General features: G+C 42.1%; 1 pseudogene; it reads left to right on the top strand.

The window, feature by feature from the left end:
- The first annotated feature begins 11,813 nt into the window (after window positions 1-11,813).
- On the top strand, window positions 11,814-18,390 carry LOC147708062 (uncharacterized; annotated as a pseudogene).
- The last annotated feature ends 505 nt before the right edge of the window (window positions 18,391-18,895 follow it).

Consider the following 18,895-nt stretch of genomic DNA (forward strand, 5'->3'; position numbering starts at 1 on the left):
AGTTTATTCTCAATTCCGGCAGCTGCGTTGGCCATAAATCCCAAAATATCTATTTGAATGTCCATTTTGTTTGATTGTGCTGCTAGTGCCTCAAGAGTTAATACTGAAGTTTGGTAGTGTATGTCCCATATTGTTCCTGCGTCCAGTTATTCTTGTTCTTTTGTTTTTTTGTTCCCATTTGTTTCTTTGAGATCCAACGTGTTATGGGTATCTTCATGATTATTTTCTCTCTCTAGAAGGTCTGCAATTGTTGATACATATTTTGGCGCTGGAACCCTGATATTATTATTGGGACTTTTAGATATAGTTGCAAAATCATCTGTCGATGCTAGTAGATCATTACTACCTATTGTGTCGTTAGTGTTAAGTGGTGTATGTAGTTGGTTAAAATTCACCTGTTGTAATTGTTCTTTACTTCCGTGGCTTTGTACTATGTTGTTTTCTCTGCCAGCTTTTGTTTGTGAGGTTAGACCATGTTCCAGTTTGATTAATCCACTGTCTGCTTGTTGTTTACCTCGTACAGACTCAACTTTTTCCTTCTCGCAGTTCTCTCGGTGCCCTGCTGGTAAAGCTGGTAGATGTTCATCCGATATATTATCCTGTTGTTTTCTAATGACCACTTTGGCCTCTAATGGGATTGGAGCTCCTTCGTTAACTGTGATCTTGGTGGTATCAAGGTCGTTGAGATCCTTTGGTCTTTCATCTGTGTATTCATTAAATATAGAGAATTGTCCTTCGCTTTGCCCATTCCCAATGGTTACTTGTTGGTTTAAAATGTGGTCTCTGACCCCAACTTCGTCAAATAGGTCCAAGTTCTCTTTCGATATATTTATTGGTTTGATTGGGGACTGTAGTGTTTTTAGTTCTGGCTCTAGTTGCATTGACATAAGTGCCGTAGCTGGATCTTTCATAAAGTCAAATTTCTGTGGGATTTTTGTAGACGGGCAGGGATCCAGAGCACACTATATTTAGAAATGATATTTTCATATTAACGTATTCCTTCATTCGGGATAGATCACACCAAACGTAAATTTTCAATAGTTTTATTCATAGCAGTGTTCACCTCTTGGGAATCACTGTACCTGTCACTCAAGCCTACACGTGTTTCATCACAGCATGTGGCTGTGACTCTTCAGGGCTAGAAAAAATATAATAAGATTAAAGCGATGTTACACAATCAAGGAATTGTGTGCGAAGAAAGGACACCAGTGATGTGGAAACCAACACAGATGGGATGGGAATATACATAAATTAGTGACTTGTTTCACTCGAACTTAAATAGTATTTAATCTTAATATTGTATATCCAAATGTGTGATAGAACAGTGTGTCGTGACATACGGCGCAATTCAGGTTTTTTGAAAACCTATTCTCCATGAATACAGATGTGCTGTGAGGTGGATAATAATGTCTGACGGTTCTTCATCAAGTTAATTAAGTAAAAATACGATTATCCTTTTTAAATGATATTTGAGTATTATTCAGCTTGGCTAATAAGACCTTAATAATAAACATCTACTGGTTTAATGTAATTGAAAGAACAGTCAAAAAGAATTTTTAAACACGCATTTGATATAACCTAGGAATGTACACGTTCAGCGTAATTGTAGATTAATAATCAAAAGAAAAGCTAGGCATATGGCAAACAACAGTCACCTCTTGTAGTGTCATCTACACTCTTATTACGTGAAGCCCATCACTTAAATATGTCGCATTCAGACCCTTTGTCTCAAGAGGGGTAGAAATTAATATTTCAATTAATAACATTTACATGCATGAACTCCTTGTTTACGTGCTCCAGGATGTAGCCATTAAACCAACACCATAATTACCACTTTGCCATTAGAGCCAAGTCATTGTCAGTGCCAATCCTTAAACTATAGTCATGTATCACCAAAATCTCCCTTAGCTGTAAGCCCAAGAAGGTACAATTTCTTTGAAGCATAGATTAAAAAGTAAAAATAGAGTAACATGCCGTGTCACTTTGTTAAACCAGTAATGGTAGCGTGAAACAAGTTAGAATGGTGAACTCTGCACAAAATCACACTTTAAATGACAGCTGCGAAAAAAGACACCTGATTAAACAGTGGGGAAAGAGGAGGAAGTAATTACCTGATCTTAATGATCAAGGCGCGTGGTCTGTAAGTGAGGGAAAATAAAGGAGAAGTTTAAACTGGTATATTAAATGGAGACGCGCGGTAGCCTCAAATACAATTACATTGTGGGCAGTTCATAGTTATTTAAGTGCATCGACTCACCGGGGAACCGGTGATAATTCCAACCCGGTCCTTATCGGGTGGTTTATTATTTCTCAAAAGCGCGGCACCAGATGGTAGCTCCGGTTGCCGGAAAATAGCTTCTGCTGTATATCGGTTTACACGAACAATTTTAATGGAATAGGGCTGAAAATTAAAGGGGGAAATACATGTCTTAGCGGCGGGGTTTTTTTAGGAATAAGTATATTCTCCAAAGGATGTGCCTTCATCGGATCCTTCACGAATCTTACCCGTGTTCAGCCCGTATGTGCACCTCGTTAGGCGTCGGTCTCCAAGTGCGGGAACAACGAAAGTAGTTGTTCCCGCCCCTTTTGTAGGAAATGACCTCGGAAAGCGCTAGACTGCTCAGTTAGACAATGAATGGCAATAAAAGGAAGAGTTACTTCCAAGGAAGCCAAAATGGTTTATCCAGCTACTTAAAGCGCCGAGCTAGTAACAGAAAGTTACTTTCAAAATGTGCGTATATTACACTGAGGAAATTACATAATTCCAAACTAAGGAGCGTTTGGATTATCCATCTGGGGAATATCGTTAGGATAATCGAGGTAGATAAAAAGGAAGTGTTACCTCCAAAAAATTCCCAAACGGTTCACTAACCACCTGTTGTGGAGAGCTAATCACGAACAATTATTTATGAATAATTGCGTGTGTCAGACATGGTGAAGTTGGATATCTAACCACAGGGCGGCCGGGGCGGCCACCTGTTGTGGAGAGCTAATCACGAAAAATTATTTATGAATAATTGCGTGTGTCAAAACATGGTGAAGTTGTAGACCTTTCAAACATCCTCGCTATAGGTGAAATTAGCATCTGAGTCGCCCCCCTCAATTCTGCTTTAGCTCCAGATTTCTTTAGTGCCTTGGGCGCTTGGTTTTTCCGGGTGCGTTTCTTTGGACTACCCACAGATCTTTCTTTGCCTGATCGCATTTCTGATTGATACCTCACTTTGTCAATCTGTGAATCCTTTGTTGTAGAGATGTTTTGCTGTGCTTACTGTGTGCGGACGCTGTACCCGTGAAGGACAGCACTAGTCTCCTGCTTTCTGCTCTCCTGCTTCCTGTTCTCGTGCTCTCAGTCACCACAACCAACAGATACCGTAGCTCCTTCCCCTCTTGTTAAAACACCGGGTACTTCAACCTGCCTCTTCAGCCTGGTTGCGTGAGAAACCAGTAAATCGTGCACAGGCTCAGCGTCCCTTGGTGTCTCGCAATCCCGTGCACCCACTGCAGACCGTTCTGCCTCCCCAGCCTGTCTGCTCGCTGCCTGTGCACCCCCCCCCCTCAATCGCCAGAGAAAAACCGCCAAGCCTTAGGGGCACTGCCAACCTCACAGCACAACACAACACAGCTTGGCAGTGGGACGCAATGGCAGTAGGCAGGTACTGACAGGCAGCCAGGAGCAGCAGCTGTCGGGGATAGGGAGTGGTACTAGCAGTAGGTGAGTCAGTAACCCAAAAGTGTGGAAAGTACTGATAGTGCGCGAGCTCCGTATTTCAGCATCTAAACTGGTCTCACAGCAACTTTCAACATCTCAGTAACGGAGGCACGTCTTCTTTGGGTGTGGTTATATAGGTGTTTTAGCTGTGGTGTGACGTTTATTTATTAGGTTTAACTATATAGCTACTTTAACTACTTAGCAGCTGTTTGTCTTTTTCTGAAGCTTTCAAGCCACTATGTTAGAGTTCATTAGGCTTCCAGGTCTAGAGTACAGGACGACATCGCGACTCCAGAGCAGGGATTCAGCTGATTGCTGATTAAGACTCCCGCAGACTCCCGCAGCAACACGCTACAGAAACCGGGGCTCTCACGGTACAGTACTTGCAGCAATCCCGGTTCAAGCAGATCCTGCAGAGCACCGTACACCCACACACGGTTTTTGCTGGTGTGTTAATTTTTCAAGAAACAAGTGAAGAAAGATTTTAAAAGAACGGATTTAAAAGTGACGAAAAGGGCGGCCCTCCCCCACTCGCCAAACTGACTTTCAACTACAGTCAATAACAAATTTGCCCTCTAAACCCCAGCCTTTTCATCAGCCCTCTTTGTTTTGCAGTTTTATGGGAGAATTAAGAGACTTATCCAGAATAAAAGTTTATTACACTGAGGTTGAGGCAAGAATCTGGCTCCCAGTACCAATGTCTCCTGCTGTGGGCTTTTATTTTTTATTTTATGACAAGACTGGAGGCTCCTATTATTCTTTTCTAATCTTGCTTTATTCAGTAGCAGCCAAGATAAACAATGAAAAACTACAGTACCCAGGGGCCAAGAGATCAAAAGGCCAATGGGGGAATGTGGAATCCAACACTTACAACCAATGAACAGGCAGACCCGAGTATAATGCTTGCCCTGACTGCAACCAGCCCTCATACATACTCTTATTCTGTTTACTTATATTGCTATTATTCACTGGTATTTATTTATATTGTACCATTTTGGTGTTGTTTTGTTAGTTTCTCGAGGCTAGTCCCTTCCGGTCGCTTTCGGCGCTCCCCCGCCGCCACACACACCTGTTCTGTTTTCCCCTACTTGCGTGCTCGTTAACTCTGTAGCGCGTTGTGACACAGCCATTTTCTTACCGTTTCCTTCCACAACGGCCTTTCGGCTTTCCCCACGACAAGCTTTTAGCCTGCTGTGCCTCCTTGGTTCTGAGCCTCGTTTCCTTGTCTGCACTCTGGTAGAGTCCGGTCTTCTGGGAGTAGTTTCCCTGCCTGACCCAGCCTCTGAGTTTCCTCCTCACGCCCAAGGGCGGTCCCAGGCTCTCTCTCAGCCTGCCGGTTTACCCTTTCTTTCCTCATTTACTCTGCCTGCTATTTTGCTATGGAGATTGACAGCTCTCCAGTGTCTGATATACAAAATGAAAAAGGGGAGGCATTTAAAAATTACGTAAACATGTTTATTAATTCCTCTGTGGAAAATGCTGTTGAAGCCTCTATGAAGAGACTTTCTAAGGATATGGAAAACTCTATGTTATCTTTAATGTCCAAAGCTTTGGCCCATTCTGCGGGGGATAGCAGAAAGAGAAAGTTGGTACCTTCCAGCAATACTTTGGATGTTTCTGCGACTGTAAAGTCATAAGTGCTCAGTGAGGTTTCCTCACACGAGGTTGAGGACGTGCCTCCCAGGCCTCCTGCTAAGGAGGGGTTTAATATTAAGAATGCTGGTAAATCCAAATTGAAAAATCCTGAGGTACCAAAGAAATTGGTAATTTTGCAAATTTTGGACACTGATGACGAACTTGGGGACGTAGATGATGCGTTTGATGTTTTCGATGCCAATGATCCTTCTTCCCCTCCTGCTAAAAAATTAAGAACTGATTCTTTTTCCTTTTAACCTATTTTGGATTCTGAGGTTTCTCCCATGTTTGACCCTTCTTCTATTCGCCATCCTAATTCCACGGAATGGTATCTTGCTTCACATGTAGGTGATTATATCTCAGCTAGACTTCGTCTGCCTTTGGACAAATCTACCAAGTCCAGTCTCAAGTCGGAATGTCCCAAACATTCCCTTCCTTCCAATATCTCGTCCACTCCAACAATTGATCAACCCATGTTAACTTTCTTCTCAAAGTTTGGAAAGGATTCTCGTAAGGGGGTGGATAAGGCTTGGTCTACTTGTCAGGACAAATTATTGGATATTGTTGTCCTTTGACTCGTATTTTTGATATGGCAGAAGCTGCTCATTTGGAAGGTTCAGACTTGAACCCTCAGGATGTTTCATTATGGGACCAAAGAGCCTTTTGTCTCCTTGGTAATGCCAATCCTTCAATCATACATTAACGCCGTAAAGGCCTTCTTATTAAGCTGGATCCCAAGTTGGCTAACCTGGCTACCCTTGATCCGGGTATTAAGGCCGATGGTCTTTTGTTTGGTGACTCGTTAGTTAAGGAATTAAGTAAGTTCGTCTCTACTTTGGCTTCCATCGATAAGACGCAACAATCTTTGAAGAAAAACTTCACCCAGCGGGTTTTTGGACGGGCTGATAGAGCCAGGGGTCGCTTTACCGGCCATCAATACCATAACCAAGGCTCCAGAGGATCTTTCAATTCAAACTCGCAACTACCAAGAGTTCAAACCCCAGTTCTACCCGCAACGAGGTCATGGTTTCAGAGGCCGTGGACAAAAGAACTTCCGCAACAATAACCAACAAGGTGAGTCTCTCTTAGCCTCCCCCTGTCTGTAGTGACCTGCTTTTCCGTATATTTTGGTGCTTCTGTCAGTCACCAGGCCATTACTTACCACATCCTTTCTCAGGATCCAGTAAGACACCACATTTCACAATACTTACCTAAGAAAGGAATAAACACTGACTAAAGATATAAGACCATTGCTGAGGAGCTCGCAAATAACAACAAGTCACAACACCTCCCCATCTGAGAGGGTACGCAAATTACAACACCTCCCCATCCCAGAGGGTACACAGCGCATGCTCCTCCTAGCAATGTATTGGATAGAATACTTAGAATTTGCACATCACTTGCCAGGAGTAGAACAACTTCCTATAATACAATTACCGGCTAGAAGGGAATTCACTCATCCTTCTACAACATAAGCATTTGGCCAAGAAGAGTCCACACCTCCTGCTACAAGGAAAAGGGATTAGTGGAACACCTCACCAAGTCCCATTTTCACTTTGCTAGAGGGGAGCCCGTTTCTCCAGCCAAAACAGGATTCTCTGCTCCACCGTCACAGCTACACGTCTGTACTGTGATGAACTACCAGAGATCAGAGCTCGGGCACTCCCTTTAGTAACCAGTGGAAACGCTTGTCGAAGCTTCTAGCAAGCCTCGCCTCCTTTCCCATCAGATTCCTGTACCACTTCGTACCAAGGACACACCATCGGCTGGCCAAGCGTCTGTTATGACTTCGGCATAAAGTGAGCACATTCCTCCAACAAGAACCGGTCCTCTCTGGTTTAGGAAGAGCGAATACCAAGTAGGAATTAAAACATCACCTCTCGCCTAAAGAGGATCAAAAGATGGCGACAGTTTAGAACATGGATTTACTCAAGCATAGGCCTCTATTCCCGCAAAATGAGCATGCAAGAAGGCATAAGATTACGCCAAAGCCAATAGGCAATCCCTGCCATTAAGCAAGATAAAGTCAGAAAACAGAAAGAGACATAATCAAACCCTTCTTGGAGCTTCAGGTCTACACATCACTATGTCTATGTGATGATATGAATTGCAAAGCATGATAACATGAAAGCATGTCAAAGGCAATAGTCAGCACTGCCATGAAACAGGTAAAATCAGAAACAGGCCTAAATATCACTATATTAGGCTAAAATATACTGAGATGGTAGTGGGCAATGGTCATAATCGAGCCACTTATCCATAGAAAATAGCTCAGTCACTAAAGCAAGAAACTCTGAGGCTGCTGCAGTGGACCGCCTTGGACATAGAGGGTTTACCCTTTTCAGCCCTAGTTTAGTGTTTAGAGCCTTGCTTTTAGGAGATCAGAGAAGAGGAGCTTGCTGAGACAGAGAACCTGCACTGCTACCTATCCTGGCCTTAGCCTGTGTGCTTCCTGCTGTAGTTTCTGTGTTTAACCTGAGCCCTGCAGTGCTGATGTTCATGTGAAGCACATATGCATCTGCAGGAAATTTCCTTTTTTACGCGTTGTCACCCCAAATTTTCTGCCATTTGCTGGACTCTATATTTTTGCTCGCTTTAGAAATTCTTACACTTTACCCCTGCTAAACCTCTGCTCCCCATTTAAACATGGTTGAATTATCATATTCCTAACTGGTATAATTAATTTACTTCCCAGTCACTAGTATATGATAGGTGTACCCAAAACCAGTAAGTTAAAAGACACTATTGGGCAGTAGTACCTAATGTTCGATCCACTACGGCGACAGCACAAACTTGGCTTTATGCCTACCATTGTAGACTGACTTTAGCAGTGAAAAACTGCAATTCAATCTGTCAAAATAAATTTGTTTGACAGAATCCTTCCTTTCCACCATTAATGAGTCACCCTATGTAGACCTTGTAACCTGCAAGATAGGGTACATAATGTTTAAAAGGAAGACATTTAAGAAATTTAAAATTAGCTTGACCTTACAGTGACAAGCCCCCAAAACCTATTTTTACTGTAGGAATAAAGGCTCACCCAGAGTGAAACTCTGGGAAATAATATTGAAGACTTAATACTCTATAGGGAAAGAGACCAGCTAGAAAAATAATTAAACCACAATTTGTAATAGTTACTCAAATTCATTTTTAGTGGTAAAGTCGATTTTTTTAATAAATATTTAAAAGTAACTTAGAATGTTACCCTTTACCTGTCTGAACTGTCAGAAGGCTACTTAGCATAATTCTCTACCAACTCTCAGTCAGTCGTTTTCCTTGATTAGGTGTGAATAGATGTGAAATGCCTCCCAGGAGCAAAAAATAGGCTGACCTGAAATGGCAGAGATGACTCCTCTGAACCCCACAGAATATGCAGGGTGGGGTCTGGTGGCATTGTTTTTGACATTAGTATCCAATCCTACTTCAGTATCAAATCTTGCTTGATATGTCTTTTGGGTTCAACCATAACGCTTGAGACACAATTGAAAGGTGAGAAAACAGGATTGCAAGACATTTCTTGTGTATCCACTATCTAGTAGCTGAAGGACTCTGCTTATGTCATACCAGACCTGTGTCTCTGGGTTTATTGGGGTACAGTGGCTTGCTCAAACTAGACTTTAGTGTTAGATGTGGGAGGATACCAGTTGTACTATAGTATACTCCCCCCACACATATACACTCAGCCCTCAGAGCCCAAGTTTACTGTGACTGAAGACTTGCCATCTTGAAAATGTCTAAATTGGGTAGGGGTGACCCCAGGAATTTTTATCCTAATAGTTTGAGTGCGCCCAGGAGTCATTCCCATCCACTAACCAGTGCCAGGCATGAATGTGGCATCTCTGTTTCAGAACACGGCTGGACCTGATGAAGAACAGAAGAGGACTTGATCTGGTATCTATGACCTGAGAGGATCCCTAAAGGACTGGCCCTGCTCCCTCATGTATCCAGGACAAAATAAAAGACTCTAAGGTATACAAGGATGACATGTTCAAGCTACAAGGGTATAACAAGCTACAAAAGACCTTTCCTGCGTCTGGTTAGCTGACCAGTGACAGCTGGGCCTGGATGCTTGTGTTAGCCTCTGCCTGACAACCTGTGAATTTCTAAGTGCCTCCCCTAAGGTCCTAGGGGATTTAGAAGTGTACTTCTGTGGTGGATTGTAATTAAGTCAGATTGTAAAATCTTTGACAATGATAGGCCTGGTTGGTGTATCCGAGTCACGCTCCATCGCGGTCAGCCTCAAGTTGTGGGTAGGTCCCAGTCTACATCAACTGTTGACTATTCATGGTGCTTTGGAACACTGTTGACTCTGAGACTTATTTGTGCTGTGAAATTTTGATCAAGGGCAATATATGGATTGCAGGTTAATATGAGTGTAATGTTCACTTTTTATGGAGCGTAATAGCTTTCTTAATACTTTAGGTTTTTTAACCCTCGCTTTTTATTTAGGGCTCTATTAATACTCAGGTGCCGGAATTGGTACTTTCTTTTCTTATTAGTAATTACTTATTGTATTATCTTGAGGTAACGTTTGATGTCTTTATCCATAAGCCTATTTTAAATGACCAATGAAGTATATTTAGGAATTACATTTTTTCCTCAGGCAAACCTTTGTAGTGTAGTGGATAAAAATTATCTCACACTGTCCTGAAGAAGATAATGTGACTATGTTGACGTTGATGTTTTTATGTGGGTTGCATTGGGTGAAGACCTAACATTATACGACTAAGAATGTAAACTATTGCCTATTGTATAGGATCTGTTTATAAACATGAACCAATTTTCTTTGTGAGTATGTGTGAATGGTGTGTGTATTTAATAGTAATTGTATTTACAGTGTACTTTGCATAAATTATGTGTAATAAATATGACAAGACATTTCTTTGTGATTGTTAAACAAGTGAGAAAGTGGTGCTAAATTGTAAGCAATTTTAGGCAGAAAGTGTTTCTTTTGCTCATTATTATGTGCTAGATAGCCCTCCCTCTCACTCTCATTTAACATTTTCCTTTGTGTTGAATTGTGAGGACTGCAACATACCATCTATTTGCTGTCTCACTTCAACTCTTTGATCAACAATTGACCTTTAAACCCTAATTAAAGTCCTTGTACTTTGGGAGAGCACATGATTGCAGGTGTTCAAGTTGAGAACATTGTAAAAAGATATCTATTCTCCTAATGTTTTGCATTCTAGCTTACCTGGCAGTTGTATCTGTGCACGGTGCCCTTATCATAAGTCCTCTGGCATGTGCTTAGTGGTTTTTCTGTAGTGTTGTGCTCCACCAGCATAGTGGTAATCTCTAATTGAAAGGGGGCACCCCAAGGTACACCCTCCACCCCAGAGTTGAGAGTGTATATTATTCCTTTAAGGGATGCCATGGGTCAACTCATGATTTGGAGGAGTAACTTAGTTTCATGGGCCCAGTTCTTTTTCTGAAGGCACAGTGACACTGAATTGATTTGGTAAAGCCCATTTAGTTTTCCATACATGAGATACCTCATTGTCCCCTGTGTGCTTTGTGTGTGTTGGATGTGCTTGCATGCTTACACGAGAGACACAGTGCTCTTTGAGCAGAACACTTGTGAGCCTGAGCCCGAATATTGAGGTTATCCCTCGATGAAAGTGGGTTATTCAATACACTTAGTATCTCCCCTCTACATTCCCATTAACAAACAAATTGCTCCCCCGCCTTCCTGCAAAGCCCCTGTCAACTAAAGAGTTGTGCTTATGCCTGGAGCAGATACACAAAGCTTCATGGAAATTCAACCCAGAAATGAAACTTCCTTTGTCATGATAAAACCAGTTACAGGTGGTTGTGTATTTGCGACCCTGCCTTCATAGGCACACCCCACTTTAAACATGTAATTCTCTTGTGCTCCAGGATTCCTTAGCACCTTCACTCTTCAGCACAATAGCGAGCCATCTGCCCAGTCCCATGATTCTGCACCAATGCTGACAGAAGAGCTCTAGCCACAACTGCTGATTGACTGAAGACTGTCTGTCACAAATGCAATGTGGCATTAAGGGACGCCCTCCAGTGGTTTTTGAGAAAAGCCAACAGAGCTACACTTTGAGTTCATTGTCTACCTCCCTGTCATGTGTGATGACCACCGAGGTGCAGTGTTACGGGACACATCACAAAGCAGTGTGGTGGATGATGAAGTGTGAGAGGCAGACACTCAGTTTTATGATTTTCAGTATGCTGGTGGTTCTGAACAGCTCTGCAGGACTCTTTATGGTATTTTTTATGATTTCTTAGCTGGTTACCGCACTGGGTTGTCCTATTTGAGATTTTGAGATTTTGTGTATAGTTGTGGTCCTGAGCTGGGTTGGTTGGAGGGAGAGGGAAGTGAAGAGATCTGTTGGGATAGCCAAGTTACAATTTGCGACAGCTGCGTATTATGCTCCTGAATTAAGGACTTGTCCCCTACCCAGTGTTCGTGCCCCTTGTTGGTTGGGCCGGTATTGAAATGGCCGGTAGGTGATTGGTAAACTGCTCACTGTATGTGTGGTAGCTGGTGGATGAGTAGCTGACATCCATTGTAGCCGTATTTCAGAGTCTACATCACCCTATGGCTTATGTGGATTTAAACTCATCCTAGCATTGAACTCGTAACTTATCCCCCAAAATGCATCTGAGCCTTGCGTATAACTTTCATATATTTCAAAAGAGCAATCACCCATCACTATAGTTTTCCCATTACCGCTCCTGGCCTCGCGGTGAGTCACTCGAGTAAACGGAGTGATGTGCTGATGAGTAGCGAGGTTTCTTTCCCGCTTGCATTTCTCCATTCTTCGGGGACGCAGGAAAAACCAGAGAGGAAATTTCTAGCGCCTTTGAAGAGGCAGCATTTCCAAGCAATAATTTTGAAGTGAAAAGCCATTGCGAGCGTAAACGCTTGTTGCACTCTTTAATGATGAGACATTTTTCAACAGTAGAAGCTGTTTTCCATATAAAATAACACCTAGGAGCGCCGCAGCGTGAATAGGATCACGCTCTCTTGACATTAGGAGCCCTTGGCCCAACAACGGTATCAGACGGAGCCATTAGAATCATCGTGCTTCGTGTGCCCTTGTATACTACCCCTACACCCCACTATCACCCGCCCTGAGGAAGACCCCGCTGTAGGGCAATAGCGTCGCCTGCTCAACTGGGGTCGAAACGTCGACATACTGTTATCTGCTCTTACCTGTTGGCAAACTGTTCATTTGTGACTGTGCCAGCCATTAACAGGATAGGATTGTTTTATTTTATGAGTTGATACATGACAATGTGTAAATGTCTAATGTGGTACTACATGTACAAATACTGATGAGACCGCATACTATGTTATTTCTCTATGACTAATTTGAACCTATGTTGCACAAATTTCCTTCCTTCACTCCCCCCTTCACGCTTTTCTCTGGGCTTATCATGAAATGCTTTAAATTATATTATTGTAAAAAACTTGGTAATTAGTTTTCAAAGAAGGATGTATATTAAATAACATTCTTTGAAATTCATATTGATGAAGTGAACTTTGTCAAACTGTTGATTTTTGTGTTCTAATTTGTTCCATCTGGGACCCCTCCTCATATATCAGTCCCATGATTCTGCACCAATGCTGACAGAAGAGCTCTAGCCACAACTGCTGATTGACTGAAGACTGTCTGTCACAAATGCAATGTGGCATTAAGGGACGCCCTCCAGTGGTTTTTGAGAAAAGCCAACAGAGCTACACTTTGAGTTCATTGTCTACCTCCCTGTCATGTGTGATGACCACCGAGGTGCAGTGTTACGGGACACATCACAAAGCAGTGTGGTGGATGATGAAGTGTGAGAGGCAGACACTCAGTTTTATGATTTTCAGTATGCTGGTGGTTCTGAACAGCTCTGCAGGACTCTTTATGGTATTTTTTATGATTTCTTAGCTGGTTACCGCACTGGGTTGTCCTATTTGAGATTTTGAGATTTTGTGTATAGTTGTGGTCCTGAGCTGGGTTGGTTGGAGGGAGAGGGAAGTGAAGAGATCTGTTGGGATAGCCAAGTTACAATTTGCGACAGCTGCGTATTATGCTCCTGAATTAAGGACTTGTCCCCTACCCAGTGTTCGTGCCCCTTGTTGGTTGGGCCGGTATTGAAATGGCCGGTAGGTGATTGGTAAACTGCTCACTGTATGTGTGGTAGCTGGTGGATGAGTAGCTGACATCCATTGTAGCCGTATTTCAGAGTCTACATCACCCTATGGCTTATGTGGATTTAAACTCATCCTAGCATTGAACTCGTAACTTATCCCCCAAAATGCATCTGAGCCTTGCGTATAACTTTCATATATTTCAAAAGAGCAATCACCCATCACTATATTTCACACAATAGATGCTACAAAAAATCAAGAATGCTGATGTTAAATTACCTGCATCACAGGTACTCTTGGCAGGTTGTATGATTTTACCCCCATATAATTACCACGCATGGCATAACAACGCAAATATTATTACGCATGAGCCACTACCATGCAGCTTTTTACCACGCTTGCTATAATAACGCAAATTCGTATGGACACATAAAACAGCCCTTAACCATGCATTCCATTGTAAAGAGCATATTTCTATTGGTTGCCTGATAATTTTCACTGAAGCTATGTAAACGTTTGTCTCGCATCACTTTCAGTGCCCCCTACAAACATTTCCCCAAGCAAGATGGCTGAACTACCTTTCGAAGAAGGTCACTTGGCATTTTACATTTTTTTTTTTTTATAGATTTTTTGTACATATAGTCATCAACGCTTCGTCGTTACAGGGTGGCAGCCGACATTGGCTGTGTATTTCAAGAGTACATTTACACAGTGTATATGGTTGGCAGCCTCCCCTATCCACTGCCGGTTGAGAGAGAAACTGTATTATAAAATATACATTTAGTCACGATTTAACTTGTTTAAAAAAGCAGATTCTGAAACATATTTTATTAAAAATTGTCGTTCACCCTCCTTAAACATATATAAGTAGACGGCCACCATTTTGACACCAGTGGTACGCCACCATCTAAAGTGTTCACACTGTTGTCTGCAACAGGAGAAAACAAATTCTCATTTAGACCAACACTACCATCTAGCGACAGAAGTAAGTACATAGATTTAACACATACAAGCATTATCAACCAACCATAGTAAATTCCCTGTGATGTTTAAAAAAAATATTTCTTAATTATACTTTACAGAACTTATCTAGAACGTGGCAAATTCATAGAAAAAACAGTTTACAACAGATCACAGAAGCAAGGTAAAGAATGTTTCGAATTTTTTTTAAATTGCTTGTAATAGTGAAATGTCAAACATACTTAGGCCATCATTAGGATGGCAGGCGGACTTTGTCCGCCCGCCATCCTGATGGAAAACGGGACCGCCCGCCATGTGTGCGGCTGTCCCGTGGGGGAGATAAGCATGCGCTCGCCACACTGGCGGGCGCATCACGCATTTTTATCATTGCGGCAGGCGGTGCTTTCAGCAGCACCCCCTGCAATAGTAACGATGCATGTTGTGCATTTGCATGCACAAAGTGGTAGGCACCACGCAGTGACTGCCACATTGTGCATGCAAATGCAGGGGGTACCAAAGGTACCCCCCATGTGCACCCCCCACCCCACCAACTTCCTAGGAACCCGCAACGGGTCCCCAATTGTGAACTCTGCATGCCTTTCCGTGGCGGCAACGGCTGCTCTCCGCCTGCATACTAATATGGATGGCGGTGTCTAGCAGACACCGCCACCATATTAAACCCTTTTCCACCCGGTCGACTCGTCGACCAGGCGGAAGAACGGCGGACGGTCTTTCCGTCTGCCGAAGCCCCCCCCGCCATACTAACATGGCGGGGGAAAATGGGTGGCGAGCAGGGTAGGATGTAGGGCGAATCCCCACCACCATGTGGGCAGTGGCAATCCGCCCTACATCCTAATGGACCCCTTACTATCCATAGAAACTGCTGTTTGGAATACATTTACACAACTTAAGTGTGCGATGTATTATATATGTACATATACCAGTGGAAGAAATTATACCAAATGAATACATTCTGTCATTGAGTAGAGGGCAAAACATTACTTGTAACACAAAAAGTACTGGACAATGTTTTGTGGGAAAAGAGTGTATATTTTTCCCTTTCAGTCTGCTTGTAAAAAAAATTCAGACTAAGAGTATATCAGTGAATGGTTGGTTGTCTTTTAAATTATACCATTCATTTCAGTTAAGCTGTACAGTATCTGAGAGGCAGGTATAGAATTTATTACTAAGGTGGGTACTTAAATCAGGAAATGTGTTTGCCAGTGTCTGGGTGCCAGATTTTATATTCTTACTCCGCCGGGTACTTACCTCAAGGAAGGTGTTGGCCAGTGTCTGGGGGCCAGATTTTATATTCATACTCCGTAGGGTACTTACCTCAGGGAAAGTGTTGGCCAGTGTGTGGGGGCCAGATTTTCTATTCTTACTCCGCAGGGTACTTACCTCAGGGAAGGTGTTTGCCAGTGTCTGGGGGCCAGATTTTATATTCTTAGTCCTCTGGGTACTTACCCCAGGGAAGGTGTTGGCCAGTGTCTAGAGGCCAGATTTTATATTCTTACTCCGACTCCGCTGGGTACTTACTGCAGGGAAGGTGTTGGCCAGTGTCTTGAGGGCCAAATTTTCTATTCTTACTCCGCCGGATACTTACCTCAGGGAAGGTGTTAGCCAGTGTCTGCGGGCCAGATTTTCTATTCTTAATCCGCTGGTTACTTACCGCAGGGAAAGTGTTAGACACTGAATCAAAAGGCAAACTATAGTATCTTTACTCAGTAGGTTAGTACAAAGAAATGGAATAGGTCTAAAGTATCATTAAAACATGTGCTTGATCTTTAGCTTTGTTTTTCTAACCAGATATTTCACAGAAAGCCATTTCCATCAATCTTTAAGGGGGAAAAAGAAAGTACAGCTTGAAACAACAGTTGCAGAAAAAAAAGCAACAAATCTAATTTTTTAACTTCTACAGGAGCAACCATCTTACTCTGTTGTTCTTTAAACATTAAGGGTTTCTGAAGTAATATTGAACATTTTCAGTGTTAAACTAACTTTAAAAATGTTTGTTATATTTTGCAGGTTGAACAACATTTTAAAATACATTTTTATAATCCTTTCCTTGATACTCCTCATTCCAACTACCTCTATAAAGTACACCTGGAATACCTCGCAAAGTTGAAAAGAGAGTACCCGCTAAAACAGCACGTCCAATAATACTTTTGCAAACACAACTTCACCCCAAAAGAACTAAGAAATCCAAACTCAGGATCAAGGGCAAACATTTCTCTTTTCTTCTAAAAAAGTGTTATAATGAACTTTTCTTTTACAGGAAATTAAAACTACCAATAAATAGTTTAGCACATTTAAAATTAGTTGTTTAAACTTTATCTTGCCTCCTTTCTATATCAAAAATGACCTTGTTTTTTTACAATTCTATTTAGGAACCATAAATCTTCTGTAAAAAGACAACAGTAGCTTCAAAAAAAGTACACTCACTTATCATCAGCTTTTATTTACAGAATCATCAACAGTAGATTCCAGTCTCCGAGCAAGTTACTTACAATTAAGGCAGGTAACAGGTTATTGAAATTTGGTGACTACATTTACTGTAAGGAAAGATTAACTGAGCCCATGAATCATTGGGGGTGCGTAGAATATGTCTCATCGCATTGCAAAGGCAGACCGGTTACTCTGGGTGACATAGTGGAGAGGTCCACAGAGCATAACCACTCTGCCTCTGTAATGGAGATAGAAGTTAGGGAAAATCTAGAGCAGATTACAATTTTGGCAGCCACCTCCAATAATGAACCCTGTGGCTCAGTTTTACAGGAAGTTGCACAAAACATCCCCATGCATGTTTCTAGTAATATGCCCACAATCCCTAATTTAAGGCGCATGATCAAGGGAACAAAACAGGCCATCAATCCACACACAATAAGACCACAAACGTTCTCCAATATTAACATCTCCCAGGAACTGACTGTCACTTTTACTAATAAGACTTTTCTTTTGCATGATAATCAAAATCCTCTAAAATGTCTTCTAATCTTCTCTACAGCACGTAATCTGGCCACCCTTGAGAATACTCAAATTTGGATGACGGATGGCACTTTTAAGTCTACCCCCATCCTTTTATCCAAATTTACACTATTCATGGCAATATTAACGACACACCGGTCCCCATAGTATTTAGTTTGCTGCCTGACAGACAATCTTCCACTTACACTGAGTTTTTATCAGTTATAAAATCCAAAACTCTGAGCAAAAGTTCTAGGAAAGTAATAATTGATTTTGAGTTGCAAATAATAAATACTATTACTAAACTGTATCCAGATACCCAAATCCAAGGATGTTTCTTTCACTTTTCCCAGGCACATTGGAGAAAAATTCAGGAAACATCCTTAGCTGAAGATTGTGCCAGACAGCAGACTTAGAAAACTAACTGCTTTGTGTTTTGTTCTACTGAATGAGCAGATGACTTCTACACTGCAATTGTCCGTTCAGATTATTTTACAGCAAATGAAGAGAAATTAGCACCTCTTTTAAATTATTTTGAGGACACCTGGATTGGCCATCCGAGCAGGTCAGGTCGCAGGAGGAAGCCAAGGTTGCCCATTGACTGGTGTAACTGCTACTTAACTTGCTTAGAGGGAGGAGCCAAGACAAACAATTTGAAGGATGGCATAACTCTTTTAATAAATCAATTGAGAGGAGTCATCCAAACTTTTATCATTTCTTGGAAATTTTGAAAAAATAACAAAGTTTCCAAGAAATGAGGATGGCTCAGTCACTTTCAGGTAGTCTGAATCCTCAAATGTCATGACGTAGCAAAGAGATGTGAGAAAGGCTTCTTTCTAAAATTCAACAACTTCCTTTAATAGACACGTCTGACAATCTTGAAAGTTATGCTTATATTATTCATTTCCAGCTAACACTATCACTGTGTGGATTATTCGCCTGTTTTACACCACTTCCAAAAGATTCAACTGGCTTTTTTAAAATTCCTAAATTCCAAATAAATTAAAATGTTGCAGTTTTGCCAACTTGCAAAATTTTTCAGAACTTCCGGCACATCTATTGTGGTTCAGTGCTTTTAACTTGATATTGTCATGACCATCACCTGAACCCTGTCCTGCCCACCGCATTGAACCAAGGGCGGAGATAGGTCACCGGAACTCAGAGACTACAAGTCCCATGAGCACCAGCGGCAGCACGTCAACGTCGACGGGAGAGTGGAAATCCGATAGAGACGCTTCCGCCCCGTGACGTTGCCCGTGTCCGGAGCTGAGGAGTCGTGTTGCTGAGCTGCACAAGGGTCCAGTAGGGGTGCGGCTGCACCTTTGTGTATCAGGATGAGTTTTATTTAGATTGGTGAACATTTTTGTTTCGTTATGGCATTTCCCTCATATCGAGTTCAGAGTCAACGCGATTCCTTTTTGTCACGGAAATCCACTGTTTTGGACCGCATATTTACCGGACTAGCATAGCGGGAGGTGTTCCTCCCCGTTGGCGAGACACACGTATGTTGT

Source organism: Lissotriton vulgaris, chromosome 6, assembly GCF_964263255.1.
Source record: "Lissotriton vulgaris chromosome 6, aLisVul1.2, whole genome shotgun sequence".
Classification (NCBI taxonomy): domain Eukaryota; kingdom Metazoa; phylum Chordata; class Amphibia; order Caudata; family Salamandridae; genus Lissotriton; species Lissotriton vulgaris.